Below are 15773 nucleotides of genomic sequence, written 5' to 3'. Positions count from 1 at the left end.
TCTCACTTCACCCTACATCAGTTCATAGGTATCTTCCCAAGTTTTCCTGAAACCAACCGTTTTGTCATTTCTTGTAGTGCAATAATATTCCATTACATTCATATACCATAATTTGTTTAGCCTTTCCCCAATAGATGAGCATCCTTTCATTTCCAATTCTTTGCTATTAAAAAAAAAGAGTTGCTAGAAATGCTCTGTATCTAGGAGTCCTTTTTCTCTTTGTTTGATCTCTGTGAGGTAGAGGCCTCATAAGCGACATAGCTGGATTAAAGAACATATACAGTTTCATGACTTTGGGGACATAGTTCCAAACTGCTTTCCATAATGTCTGGACCAATTCAATCTATAGGTTCACCAAAGGCACCTCAATGTGCCTGGTTTGCCAAAACCCATCACCAAATGTTGTTAAGTCATGTCAGACTCTCCGAGACCCCATTTGGGGTTTTCTCGGCAAAGACACTAGAGTGATCTGCCATTTCCTTCTTTGGCTTATTTTAGTGATAAGGAAACTGAGGCAAGCAGGGTTAAGCGACTTGCCCAGGGTCACCCAGCTAGTGTCTGAGGCTAGATTTGAACTCAGATGTTCCTGACACCAGGCTGGATGCTTCATCTGCTGTACCACCTAGCTGCCCCTCCACAAATCTTATTTCCTGTTTTATCATCTTTGTCAATCTGATAGGCATGAGGTAGGAGGACCTCAGAGTTGCTTTAATGTGCCTTTCCCTAATTAATGATTTGAAGCATTTTTTTTCACACGATTAAATCTAGTTGGATTTCTTCCTTTCGATACTACCAGTTACTCTGTCTACCTATTATCTGTTGGGAAAATGATCCCCATAAATGCTGTTTTGCTTATTATTCTAGTAACTTGATATTTGCATCACTGATAGACTTCTTTTGATTTAGTTTTGCACCTCATTGGGTTTTGTTCCTTTGATTTCCCTTCAAAGATTGATCCTTCATTCTTATCTTGGTTTCTGGATGGATGACAGTGATGAACCAAATTAAAAATCTTAAGGAAATTTTTAAGGAAAGATACAAAAACCGAAGATATTCAGGCCAAGTTGCCCATCAGCCCAGCCTCTGGATGTAAGGCGTATCTCATATAAGTTGTCAATATGGTACAATTCTTAAAAAAAAAAAAAAGATTGATAGATAGCTGGTACAATTCTAGCCATTGTCTTATTAATCCCAGTCAGCTTTGGGGCATTTCTTCAGTGCTACATATAACTGAGAAAAAAGACATGCTTCCTGTCTCTCAGCTGAGAGGAGATGGACTGTAGGTAAAGAATGAGGCATACATTTATGTGGAAAAACTCAACACTTAGCTCATTTGGCATAGGTCTGTCAAAGACAAATTTATTCATTATCTATTCACGCATGGTTGGTAAAAGAGAGCCACATGGGCTTATTGGAAATGTCTCTGACTCCAGTCCTTGCTATTTAAAATTTAGTGTTTAGAAACAAAGACAAAATTCTACAGAAAGACAAAAACAGAGGTATAGTGTCTAGGTTAGGGATTTTGACCTTATTAAAAGAGAACTACAATAACTTAAACTTATCAGCAAACCCTGGAAGATCATCTTTTTAAAACCATCAAATCTGGTCAGAGGGTAGAGAAAGAGGTATTGTTCTTAATAGCATCAATCAAAAGAGTTCCCTTAATCTGGTCATCACTCTAATTTAATTTCAGGGAATTTAAGGTTCTTTTGATTAACTTCAAGAAAACTGTGATTGAGTTTCCCATTATAAAAGTGATTAGATTTGTTATGGTGATGAAACAAAAGGATTTCAGAATAGGGCCTTGCTTCTTTGGAAGTTAAGTATTAATAATTGTAAGATTAATATTAAGTATCAGTATGATTTTTTTTCCATTCAGGGCGTCTGAAAGGACTTAGACCGAAATAACATTTTTTCTTAACGTTTTCCTTAAGGAAAAGGGAAACCTTAATGTATTTCTACAATTGTCAGATATGACCAGTATGTTGACTATGTTTTACTTAAGTGCACTTTATTTCAAGTGAGAGTTCAGGATTGGGTGAGGGAGTCATCAGAAAGTGACAGAATTTTTTTTTTAAGACACCAATAAAATATTGAAAAGAAAAAGAAACCACGTATAGGGATAAATTAAGAGCATCAACCTTCCTTGCTTATAGATACAGTAGAAATGCTGTCAAGTATTAGAGTTTTGCCACACCATGGAACTCTACCTGCAGCTTCTAGAACATAAAGTAAGTAGTGTTTAACAACATGAAAGAGTGGCTGTTTCTTTTTTAATTTAAAAAGCCTCATAGACTTTGCTCCATATCCCGCCCCCATACACCTTTTTTTTTTTTTGAGGGAGAAAGTTGTACATCTTGTTCCTAAGGTATAGGTAGGATTTGGGTAGATTTCCTTTGATGTGTGTTTGTCAGATTCAAGAGACAGTCTGTTTGCAGGTTGGCCAAGGTTTTCTTCCCCACAAAGTTTTCCTGAAATAAATTGAGTTGGCTTCTTTTATACATCATAACTCTGGCGTATGCATGCACACATTCATAATGTTATAAATAACCAGCTCTCCCTCCTAGGTTTGGAGTATTTTGGAAGGGAGGGGAACAATCTTGAGCTTAAAAAACCAAAAATTAAGCTGTTCAAGTCAATAAACATTGATTTGTTTATTATAAGAAAATAATCACCCATGACTCACTTTTCTCCCTTTGACAAATTTTGCTTCTTTAATTAAAGAAATTAATTTCAAATCGTGTTAGCTTGGTAGATTAGAAGAAATCAAAGCAAATATTTTTAAATTCCCTATCAAAAATTGAGATAACTTTGGATTTAGGAGAATTTAGTCATATGTTGAGGGTCACATAACACAAAACTAATTTTCCCTATCAAAAGGTTAACAGTGAAAATAAATAGCCTTAACAACAGTTAAAGAAATGGGGGCAGCCAGGTGGTGAAGTGGATAGAGTGCCAGGCCTGAAGTAAAGAAGACTCATCTTTCTGAGTTCAAATCTGGCCTCAAATCCCAGTAGTGTGACCCTGGGCAAGTCATTTATCCCTGTTTGCCTCAGTTTCCTTATATGTCAAATGAACTGGAAAAGGAAATGGCAAACCACTCCAGTGTCTTTGCCAAGAAAAATCCAAATAGGATCACGAAGAGTCAGACATGACTGAAACCACCAAACATTCAAAAATAAAAACAGCGGTTAAAGAAACCCAAGTTAAATCAACTTCTTGGTACCATAAGTTAGCAAAACAAACAAACAATAGAAATTTTGAAACCCAAGGTCAGCCAAGCTGTGAAGAACAGACACACTTTCCTATTGATAGTGTCTATAAATTGGGCCCACTTTTTCTGGAAACCAATCTGCCAATGTGTAACAAGAGCTGTTTTCTGTCCACTGATTCAATAGTTCCTCTTTGGGGTCTATACCTCAATGAAATTACCCTGAAGGAAAAAAGTAGCCAATGCAAAGAGGTTCATGGTAGTAACATTTATACTTTGATGGATTGGAGGCCAACTAATCCAACTCCCTCATTTTACTAATGAGGATACTGAGGCACAGGGAGGTTAGGTGATTTGCCCAGGGCAGTACGTTACATGGGCAGAATCTGAACCAGTCTCCTCATGAAATTCAGCACACTTTCCTCTGTACCACACAAGGTGATTACTCTTTCCAGTGAGGCAGATCATGGCCTCTCTGTGCCCTCTCACACAACAACTCATCCATGCCTCCCCACCAAAGTCTCCCCAAAGGATCCACCCAACTTACTGGAAAACTGTTAGTTTCCTTCAATATGGATACCAGTGGAGCATGGGATAGTGAGCGCTGGGCCTGGCATGAGATCCAGTGGTGTGCTGGTAAATATTTAACAACCAGGTTTCCAGGGGGGAAAAAGTATAATTAACATACTTTTAAGTTTAATCTACATTGTTAACATTTTCTCCATCACTTACTTAAGTCTAGAAAATTAACCGAACAATAAATCAGGCCCTGGTTTGCAGCATTTTCTGATTTCCAAAGTGTAAATGATCAAATTGAAAATTTAACAAATGACTCCTGGGAGCTGGCTCTCCCACACCCGAGTCAGAGTTCAAATCCAATCTCAGACACTTCCTAGCTCAGCGGTGTGGCCCTGGGCAAGTTACTTAACCTCTAGTTTCCCAATTCCTCAACTATAAGATGGGGATGATAATAGCACCCACCTCACAGGGTTGTTGTGAGGCTCAAATGAGGTGATAACTGTAAAGCACTTTGCAAACCATAAAGCATTACATAAATGTTAGTTATTATTATTAATTATTTTTAATTATTATTATTAATCCTTTGCCTGCCTCATGTGACTGGCTCACCATGATTTGTGGTCATACATTTCTCTAGTCTTTTCCTTTACCACTTTTCTTCAGTAATACTTTGTAATGTAATTTCCAATGCTGGCACTCACGATTCGCCTCTCCATTGCCCATTGGGTGACTTTCAATTTCTGATATTCTTTGAAAAATTAGAAACAACCCAAATTCCTAACTATAGGGTAATGTGCAAATGAGCCCTGGTACATAAATGGAATATTTCATAGTTATTGAAAATATTAATTAGACTATCCTCTCATGTGGAAATATGAAATCATGTGTGGGTATACATGAAATAATGTCAAGTGAAAAAAGTGAAGGATCCAGAGGGATGTAGAGGGATACAAATTTTTAAATTTTCACTAGGTTCTTTTCTCCCTGTTAAGTTACTTAAGTTCATAAAAGTTCTTTTTAAAAGATAACTTTGGAAAAGAAAGTTGTATAACTCTGGAAGACAAATAAACACCTAGTTGTTAATGTTCAGTGAATATTATCAAAGTGAAATTCAGTGGTATGATTAGGAATTTTTAAATTCAATTTTATTTTATTTTCAGGTCTGCAATTTTATATTCCCACCTCCTTTACCCTCCCTCCACCCCCACCCCCATTAGAAACATGTGTAGTCAAGCAAGACAAATTCCCAGATTGGCCATCAATCTGCATTCTGAATCCATCACCTCTTTATTTGAAGGTGGGCAACATGTTTCATCACTAATTCTTGTTGGTCATCATGTTGATAGGAGTTTCTCAGTCTTTCAAACATACCACACATTTTAGAAAGAGTACTTAACCCTGCGTTAAGTGCAAAATAAACAGATCCAAAGCTTTGATACCTAGTAAAGCCTACTCAGGCCACATTTATACTTAAGGAAACACCTGGAAAAACCTGTTTCCCTAGCTCTGAATCTAATGTTTTCCTTTGTGTCTTGTACCTTCCTCATGAAATATGTGGCCAGGGCCATATGAGAAAGTCAGTAAGTAGCCAAAGATCCGATCTTCATTGAGTAGATTCTGCTCTAAATTTAGAGGGCTTGGCTGAAGTAAAGATTATAAAAGTAAGTGAGTATTTTTGTAAAGGCTTCAAAGTTTCTGATAACATTCTGTAACTATACCTTTTCAAATTAGTAGACCATTCAGCTTAAAATAGGGGCAAGAGGTTCCTATTTTAACACCAGAGCTGTTCCAACCAAGAGGACTAGGGCAGAGGTGTTAAGCTCACTGGGGTTCACTTCTGTTTGAGTTTGGTGCCACTTGAATAGGGAACCTACCAAATAAATCCCAGGTTCTGCTGTAAGCCCAAAAGATGAGAAACAAAAATCTACCACAGCAGTTTTATTTGAGCCGAACTTTGAAGAAAACTAGATGAAGATAGGAAGGAAATGGAGGACAGTCTGGGTCAAAGGAGAGAAAATAGAGATGGAATGTTAGGTCTGAGAAACAGCAAGAAGACCATCTTGGCTGGACTGCAGACAAGGGGTAACGTTTTTGTGAACCATTTTTGAGACCCCATCACCTGAGAAGGGCCTAAAACCTGGATTAGCCAATCAGGAGAAAGACATTTTTCGCCTACTCTGTGTGCTCTGGCATAACAGACATGCTTCACTTTGCTTTCTGAGTGAACCCAAAGTGCCCCTTCCTGTATCAGCAACTACAAGACCAGACGAAGCTGACCAGGAGCATTCTTCTGTTCATGACTACCAACAACAAGGAGCCTTGAACCGGACGCTATCTTAAATAATGGGACTTTTCTTATCTTGGTATTTTATGGACACGTGCCATGCTATGTTATGCTATATATATTGTCAATTTAATGATGAAGGAAACACAGATATCCTGGATCTATAATTTCCATTGACACCTTGACATTCTCTTATTATATTTACAACCTATCCAATAAAGAAATTCCTTTCTCATATTATGGTTAAACACATAAAAAGACTATAATTTCAGGTTGACACAGACATCCTGAGTTGGGATTGCTCTAAGTATATGAAGGGTCTCCTTCAGCTTGTTTATGTCTGAGTTCAGAATTATTTTCTGACTCCATCAGGCATGATTCTCTGGGTTTAATGAGAATAAATGAGCACATTATATAGCACATGTCCAGCCTGATTCTGTTTGTTCCTTACTCAAACCTTTGGTAAGGCGAACCCCATTCTGTTTGTCTTTGAAGAAGTCTTTGGTAAAGGGGGAAAACCATGCTGTTTGTTCTTTGGACAAACCTTCAGTTAAAGGAGACCCAATTCTGTTTGTTCTTAGGACAAACCTTCGGTTAAGGGGAAAACTGATTCTGTTTGTTTCTTTGGACCAGATCTTTGGTAAATGGTTGACAGTATAAGCCTGAAATAGAGTGAGGTCTTCTGGCTTCTAAGGCCAGCTCTCCATTCATCACACATCACAGTGCCTCTTAGAGAGAATTATATAATCTTACCAAGTAAAAAGACCGTCTGCCAGAATCTTGAGCTTTCATAGACTAACAAATGTAAGGAATGTTTTAGAAAGCAGCCCTTTTATTGTAAATTATACATAAGCCTGCATTTTATTTTGCAAAAACTCAGCAACAGTAATAGAATTCTTCATGATAGGCCTAGAAACATTCATTCCAGATAAGTTGCTTCCTTCCCCGACCTTCACTGCTTTTACTTAGGAACTTTGTAGCTGATGTTTTCTGTCCATTATGTTTTCTCAGGACATGTTCTTGTTCTCAACGTGGAGCTGATTACTTTGGCAATTCTTTCTGAATTTCTTTAAGCAAGTAAAGGGAATTTTAAAAAATCTTAACTATGCTGAAATTTATCTAAGGACACTTGTCAGAATGATTTTCTGAAACATCATAGGTGCTCTTTAGCTGATTTTAAGGGAAGAAAATAAAACAACCCAATTCAATTCAACAAACATTTAGGAAGTCAGTGAAAACTCATAATACTTTTTTTTTTTCTAATTTATTTGCTGCATAGCATTTTGATGCAAAAAAAATGCTTTGTTTTTCCAAATCATGACAAAATGCACTTAAAAGGATTGGAATATTTGGAGCTAAAGCAATCCTAACTACACAGTAGAACACTGTATTTTTTTCTCTGAGTTCTAATTTTTGTTCTGAGATTGATTCCCTGTGTGGCCTTCACCAAGTCAATGAACTTCAGTATTTTGTGCCTTCATTTATAAAATGGGGTTTAAATTCCTAGGATGTAAGCCGAATGTAAGGAGTAAAAAAAGAATGTGTTGTCCTTCTCCCTGCTGGTATCCCAAGGTAATAGATGAAATGAAAAGCAAGAAAATAATTTCTACTAATTGAGAAGAATAAAAGTCTGAATTATCAAACATTTTCAAGACTTTTAGGGAACATACTTCAGTGAAATAGTTTAAAATGATTTCTAATTAACATTTTCAATTCTCTTATGAGTACTATAAACAAATGGTATCCATTGATATCCTGGAAACTTTCTCTCTTGAGTTAAGGGAACTCAAAGAAGACCTCTAACTTTTAGGGTGGGCACCTTGTCTTGCAAGACAATAATAATAGCGTTTTTATAATGCTTTAAGGTTTGCAAAGAACTTTGCCTATGTTTACTATTATTATACCCCAACCTGAGTTCAATAAACATTAATTAAGTGCCCATTATGCACTATGTAACAGGTAGTGTGCTAAGAGGAAACTGAAGCAGATCCAGGTTAGGTAACTTCTCTAGAATCATCCAGCTAGTAAGTGTATAAGGCAGGAGTTGTTCCTGACTCCAGGCCCAGTGCTCAGTCCACTGCAACATTTAACCGCCCAAAAGTATTGTACCCTGCCCAGATGGAGGGGCTGCCACATCAGGGACATCACAGATAGACTAGAGTATTAGAATATCAATGAGAGGGCTCAGAAAGCTTAAAGTAAGGCCTCAACATTCAACATTTTTAATATTCTCTGTCCAATTCTCCTTACATTATTAATTTAAGAAACCTATGAGAGAAAGAGAGAGACAGAGACAGAAAGACAGACAGAGAGAGAGAGAGGAGAAAACATATATATATATATATACATATATATTATAGGTTGTAGATATTATATTTTATATACATACATACACATACACACACATAACTGAGTTAAACTCTCCCTGTACCCATAGACACACATTTCCCCCTATTGGTTGAGAAGAAAACCTGGAACTGGAAAAATTTAGGAAGAAGTTTAAGTTGTCCAGCAGAGGGGAGAGCTGAAATAGGTGACTCATTCCCCCAAACCTTCTTAAGTTACACATTACAGAGGATTTGAAGAGACGGGCAAGGAAACAGTCATCAGATTGGTTGACACTTGATGTGTTTCCAAATAAGGTACATAGATTAAAGTTTCAACATAAACACATAGATTAATTAAAATTTATTTCTCAGGAAATTGTAAATCTTGAATCTTAATCTTTGGATCCCCTGAAGTTTTCCGGGGTCAGCATGACCTGAGCTAAGCATTAAACTAGTCTGATCTCTAAAAATTGCAAGTCTGGTTTCTTGCCATGTAAGGCCAGATTCAAATAATACAATAATTTTTCCCACAATTCAGTAATTAGTAATTTTCTCCACACCCCCAAGAATCACAAATTCCAAAATAGTAGAGACTAAACAAAGTGTTTTCTTTTAAACTTCAATTTAAAATATTTGTTGGTTTATTTTTGAAAATTTTATTGATATCTTTTGTTTTTACCTCACCCTCATTTCGAAATTATTCCTTCTCCTCCCCTACTCAGAAAGACATTGTTTGTAACAATGAAATTTTTTAAAAGAGAAAGAAAAGGCAGTTTAGCAAAACCTAAAGATACACCAACTAAACTGCTAATTTTTTCTCTTAAAAAATCCTTTGTTACAATATCTTCTTAGGTGGGCAAGGAGAAAGAAGTGAAAGTGAGGTAAAAACAAAGGATATTTTTAAATTTTTCAAAAAATGAACACTACAGGCGGTGTCTGCCCTATTCTGTAGCCATAGCCCCCAATTCTACAAAGAAGAGGTTTTTTTTTTCAACTTCTGCACAACCATGCTTCTTGATCATTTTAATTTCACAGCATTCGGTTTTGATTGTTTTGTTTTTGTTCTTCCTGGGACCCTTATATAGCAACTATCTCAGCTCCCACTCTCACTGACAAGACAGGTCACTAGAACATGTCTACTATGTCCCCTCAGGGTTCTAAGGTTAGCACTGAGGGTTTGGGATAGGGCATGGCTTTCTAGTGCTGTAGTTCACGGGCCCCACTGGTGTGCTGGACCATGATTATCAGTTAATATTAATTCCACTGGTATGCTTTCTACCATGATTATAAGTTAATATTAATTAGTCCAATGGGCTAAATTAGGTCTAAGAAGTCCATATTTACTCAGGAAGGCAGGTGGAACAGTGGATAGAGCATTGGAACCATGAAGATTCATCTTCAGGAGTTTGAATCTGGACTTAGACACTGTGTGACTCTGGGCAAGTCACAACCCTACTTGCCTTAACTCTTCATCAGTAAAATGAGCTGGAGAAGAAAATGGCAAAGCACTCCAGTATCTTTGCCAAGAAAACCCCAAATGGGATCACAAAGAGTTGGGACACAACTGAAACAACTAAATAACAACTAATTTACTCAGGTGGTATAATAAGAACAGTTGATACAAAACATCCTGCCTGAAAAGCTATGACACACTCTCCTGGGCTCAAGTTTAGACAATACATATGTCAAAAGGAAAACTCACAGCTCCTAGAAATCCTTTTGCTGGAGTCCTTAAGATGTTCCCCTTCAATATGGCACAACTTTTCTACTGAACACTTTGTAGCATCTTGAATCTGTTTTCTTCATCTCATTTAATAGATTTTTGGGTTCTGATGCAGACACCACCCTCGGCTGAGCCGGGAGTGCTCTAAGGGAAAGATGGAAGGTCATCTGGACCTCTGAAGTTTACATTATCCTTCTCTGATCCAACGTGGATGGGAAACCAAGATAGAGACGAAGGACTAGGGTTCTATACCTCTCTCTCTACCCACCAATTGAAGTTTGGCTGGAAGCTCTCTCTTTTTCTCTTGCTTAAATTTCTTGGGTTCTGAACTAGCTCCCTGGTTTTCAAGGTGTTATAGGTTTTACATGGCGTTATCAAGTCCCTCACCCAATCAACTAATCTAGCTGAAGTAAGTATCCAAGTCTTTTTTCACACTCGTGAGCTATCTAGATGTGTAAATGTAACAGGGCTTAGTGTTTTTCATTACCTTTAAGTAGAGTGTGGTGATTTCATTGATTTATTCAATCAACTCCTACCCTTACATTTCAATTTTCATTTTGTAGTTATTGTATATATTATTTTCCTGGTTCTTCTTGATCACTTTACTCTCTGTTAATTCACGCTTCTCTGACTTCTTCATATTCATAGTTTTTTATAGCATAGTACTATTCCATTATATTCACACACCACAATTTATTTAGCCATTTCCCAATCAATGGAGAGCTACTTTGTTTCTAGTTCTTTGTATGCTGCTATGAATAGTTTAGTACATAAGGAACTTTTCCTTGAGTCTTTTACCTCCAGGGTTCTGTGCGTAGATGTGCAATCTCTGGGTCAAAAGGTATGAATAAAGTTTTAGTGCTGAATAACCCTTGTTAATGAACCTTGTTCCAACCCTGCTGAATAATTATAATAACAACAAAATCACAGAATAATAGCAAAACAAAAACAAGCAGTCCACACAGACTAATGAATGCCCAGGCACATTGAAGAGGGAAAAATCTAGTGGCTGGCGCACCTCAACCACCATGCTTTAATGTCCCCCCATTAGAGATCATAGTCTCCCCAGCCAAGTCATACTGAACAGAGAGTTTTGATCATTGCTTTAGTCTGAACTTAATGAAAGTCTGTGAAGGATTTGAAGGAATGGAAAATAATGACTCCACCCTTCTTTTCAATGAAAGAAATCTTTGGGCAAATCGGGCAACCAGTAATTGAAATAACTGCTATATTCAATTTCTCAGGAAAAGGAACAGTCATGTATAAAAACAGCTAATCTGGCTCTTCTGCAAAGGCATACCATTGAAAATTGCCCCCATTGCTTTGGCTTGAAAAGCCAACTCCATGAGTTCAAGTAAACAAATTAAGATATATTTGACTTTGTGGGGAGAGGGACACAAGAAGAGACTACAGAACTTTTGCCATGCTTAGTCCCTGAAGCAATCTAGCCCAATAAGCTCCAACAGACTGTTCTCTGCCTGAAATTTATTTGGCAGAGAGAAAAAAGAAATGATATGTATTTGGTCAAATAAGAGAGTACATATATCTATACACATGGAGGAGGGGAAAGGAATATTTTCAAAATGAGAGTGATACAAAAACAATGGATATCAATAAAAATTTTCAAAAAGTATACCTTCTAATATATGTATTACATATATATACATCCACATATGTATATATATATATAATATTGTATTGTTATATAATATATACACATATGTATATACATAGAAAGAGATTTAAACTGGAAGTTTAAAGATGTCCCTATTTATTGTTATTTATTGGTCATAATTCCCTTTATTTGATGGCATGTGAAATAAGTCCAATTTAGTGGTGATAAGCCAGAAGTGGACTACCAGGTGGTTGCCTGAGTCACCTGATGTTTTAATAATAAAAAAATTGATAAAGGCCACTATAAGTATATTCAGTTTGTTATTTTGTGAAAACCAAGAAGAATGGAAAGAGAGAGCCTCCCTAGAGTGGGCAGACTAACAATCTGGTCTATTTTATAATGGGGTTTTAGTAAGGAGAGATGACTTCAATCACTCATAGATTAAAGAGGGAGAAAGTTGAAAACAGCAGGAAAAAAGAAAAATATACAAAGACTAGTTTCCCAGAGGGAAGAAATAAAGCCTTCAGGAGATTTTGTTTTCCAATCCAAAAGGAAGAGGGGGAAAATATAAAAACTGTTGATTATATTATGTTATATATTATTGCATATTATTAATAATTGATCCCCTGGGAATTACTTGAATATTGTGCTTGAGCTTCATCTTAAAGGAAATGAAGAATTCTAAGAGTAGAGGTAAAGAGAGAATGTATTCTCTGAATGGGGAATAGCCAGTGTAAGGCAAAGAGATGGGATATGATATACTACATGTGAGGAAAAGAAAAAGTCAGTTTGAGGGTATGAATGCATGAAGGGGTATAATATACAATGAATCTGAAAAGATAGTAGCACATTGTTCAATATATATAAGCACCTAAATACCGTGGTAAAGGCTTATTATTTGATACGAACTTCTGGAAAAGCAGTCCAATAGAAATTAAGGTTACATCAACATCTCACACGGATACATGATCTAGATATGAAAGGTAATATCATAAACAAATTCGAGGATTAGGGAAAGAGATAACACGTCGGTACTCTATGTCTGTTGGCGATTAAACAAGAAGGAGAGCATCACAGGACACGAAACTGACCATTTTGATTACATAAAATTAAAAGGTTTTGTACAAAATCAATGCTGCTAAAATAGAAGGGCAACAGTTAACTGAAAAAAAGTCTTTGTAGCAAATGTCTCTGCTACACATCCGTTAGCCAAGATATATAGGAACTGATTCAAATATATAAGAACAAGATCCAGTCCACAAGAAATAAGACATAAGCAGGCAGTTCTCAAAAGAAGATACGCCAACTATCAACAGTGACATGAAAATGCAGCAATCACTCATTTTAGAGAACAAATTATAACAGCTCTGAAGTTCCGGCTCACACCAATCATACTGTTAAAGATGGCAATTGTTGGAGGGGCTATGGAAGGAGATCAGAAAGCCATTTGGAAATATGGGCCAACGATACCACCTCAAGACATACACCAAAGAGAGAAAAGAAGAGAGAAAGGACTTGTAAGTACAAGGGGCTCATAGCAAAGACCTGCAAACAAAGGGGATGACTATCAATTAGGGAATGGCCAAGCAAACATATGAATTTAATGGAATACTATTTCAATATAAGAAATTACAAAAGGGATAGATTCAATGAAACTTGGAAAAACTGGTGTGAGCTGATGCAGAATGAAGTGAGAACTAAAAGGACTATTTCTATGATGACAAGAACATTGTAAAGAAAAAGAGTTTTGAAAGATTTAAGAACTCTGATCAATGCAATGCACAACCTCAGCCCCAGGAGACCAGTGATGTAGTATGCTTCCCATCTTTTACAGAGGTGTGATAGATGACCTCTGAGGTTCCTTCCAGCTCCAAATCTATGATGCTATGACTAGAAGGTACAGAATGAAATGTACATTTTCAGAAGCTACTAGTGTGTGAATTTGTTTTATTTGACTTATACTTTATTACAGGAGAGGACTTTTTTGAGGGGTGAAGGGAAAGAGTCACATTGATGACAAAAAAAAAAGAAGGGAAATAGCATTAATGAAACATTTTTAAATTACCCAGAAGAGAGAAACAGCACTGATTCTGGAGTCAGAGGACCTGCGTTCCAATCCCACTTCTAGTGCTTGTTACCTTGGGCAAATCACTTAACCTTCCTGGGTTTCAGTTTTCTCACAATTACAAAATGAGAGGGTTAGACCAAATGGCCTCTGAGGTCCTTTTCAGCTCTAGAGCTATGATTCTATGTGAAGTTCAGAAAGAGATACAACTAGCTAAGAAAGACAGTCTTGAAAATATCATATTAAATGTATTCTATACTAAAAAAAAAGAGGTGCATGTAACAGATTCAAAGTTTTATAAGACATCTCTTTTTCTGTTGTCTTTCTTTCTGTAGTGGGGATGATCATGTTTGTTGATATTTATCAAATTCATAATGATAAAAATGAAAATTAAATTAATTAAATTTTAAATTAGTTATTAATTAATCAATAATAAATAAAATATAAATGAAAACAAAATAAATAGTGAATAAATAATAAATTAATTGAGTTAAAATTTAAAAGAAAATAAAGAAAATGCCATGCCTTATCCCAGAGTTGCAGTTGATTTCTCCCTCATTGCTGCAAACAAAAGCCATTTATCAAAACAAAACAAAACAAAAAACTCCCCACTATTTTAAGAACATATGTGTAAGATCTACTGCTTTTTTTCTGCTTTTTTTAAAATCTTTATATGGCAGAGTGACATATTTTCCATCCTTGGTGTCATAATTCTCAGGGGAAGGCAAGTCTCCTCTTCCATCCTTCTCCTACATGCTTGAAGAAGCAACTCTGAGTTATTTGAATAACCCCATCCAGATACCTAGTAGGAATTGTGAAATGAGGGAGAAATGAGAGTGGAATGTTCCCTCAAGCTTTTAGACCCATGAGGGACTGCTGAGCAAGCAGGAGTTGTACCCCAAAGATCCCTGAAGGAGTGAGGACACAAACTGTGTATGTCACCACGGGTCAACAAGAATTAAGGAGAGAGACCCATTTATAAGGTAAAAGAGAAAGTGTTTCCTGGAGACCAGTGGTTCCCAATGGTTTTTTGTTCCTTCAACCCCACCCAAAATGCGTTGCGAACCCCTATGGCAATATAATATATTACCTATAACATTCTTTACAATTACTCATAGCTTAAGGTGTGACATTAAGGAATTTTTAGCATAAACCCCTTGGACTTTCAGTTTGAACCCTAAGAGGTTCATGAACCATTGAACTAGACCTTAAAAGATCTTTTGTACATAAAATCTGAGGCCAGCACTAGTCTGGCAGTGAACTTTGAGCTATAAACACACTGAGATGGAGGAGTTCTTGTTGTAAAATACTATATTTGAGAGCTGATCCCTTGGGAAAGCAAACGATAGCTGACCGCTGAAGGCTGAGAAGTTCAGGGAGAGAAATAGCAGTAAGGAGAACTGTGGACCTTCAGAAGACCCTTTGAGACTGGGAATGGAGAGCTGCAGGAACAAGGAGAACAAAGCAGCAGTGGGGAGTTCAGCTTCCATGACAACAGCCAGGGGAGCCATGGAAAAGCAACCCCAGTAGGTTCAACCTTGTATAGCCCTAGACAGGGCAGACTATTTAGATCTCTGGGGAGAGCATTGCTATTTTCTTTGGATTCCTCAGGAGTTTGGAGTTCTATTGATTTCTACCAACTCATAGACAAATTATTCATATTTTGAACTTTGTGAGCCTGTGTGCTTTTGAGGGGACTTGGTAATCATACTCTGGGATAGGGAGAAGGGTGTTAGATACTAAAATTACCAGATCAATTGAGTAGAGGCAAGTGAGAAGTCCTCCAAAGTTTACCTGGCTTCTTTATGTCCAAAGAGATCTTCTAACTCAAGGGTTACAAATGGAGAACTCCAATGTGACTTCCATACCTCAAACCCTAGTTCTAACCTCCAAAGCAAGATAGATAACAGACCATCCCTGGGAATGGGGAGAAGGATTCAGGGCTGGGATAAATCACACTGTGTTCTTTCTTTTACACCCACACCATAACTCCCCTCCCCTTTTTATTCCCTTCACATTTTTTATATAA

The sequence above is a fragment of the Trichosurus vulpecula genome, chromosome 1 (genome assembly GCF_011100635.1).
Source record: "Trichosurus vulpecula isolate mTriVul1 chromosome 1, mTriVul1.pri, whole genome shotgun sequence".
Classification (NCBI taxonomy): domain Eukaryota; kingdom Metazoa; phylum Chordata; class Mammalia; order Diprotodontia; family Phalangeridae; genus Trichosurus; species Trichosurus vulpecula.
This window is presented reverse-complemented; position numbering follows the sequence as displayed.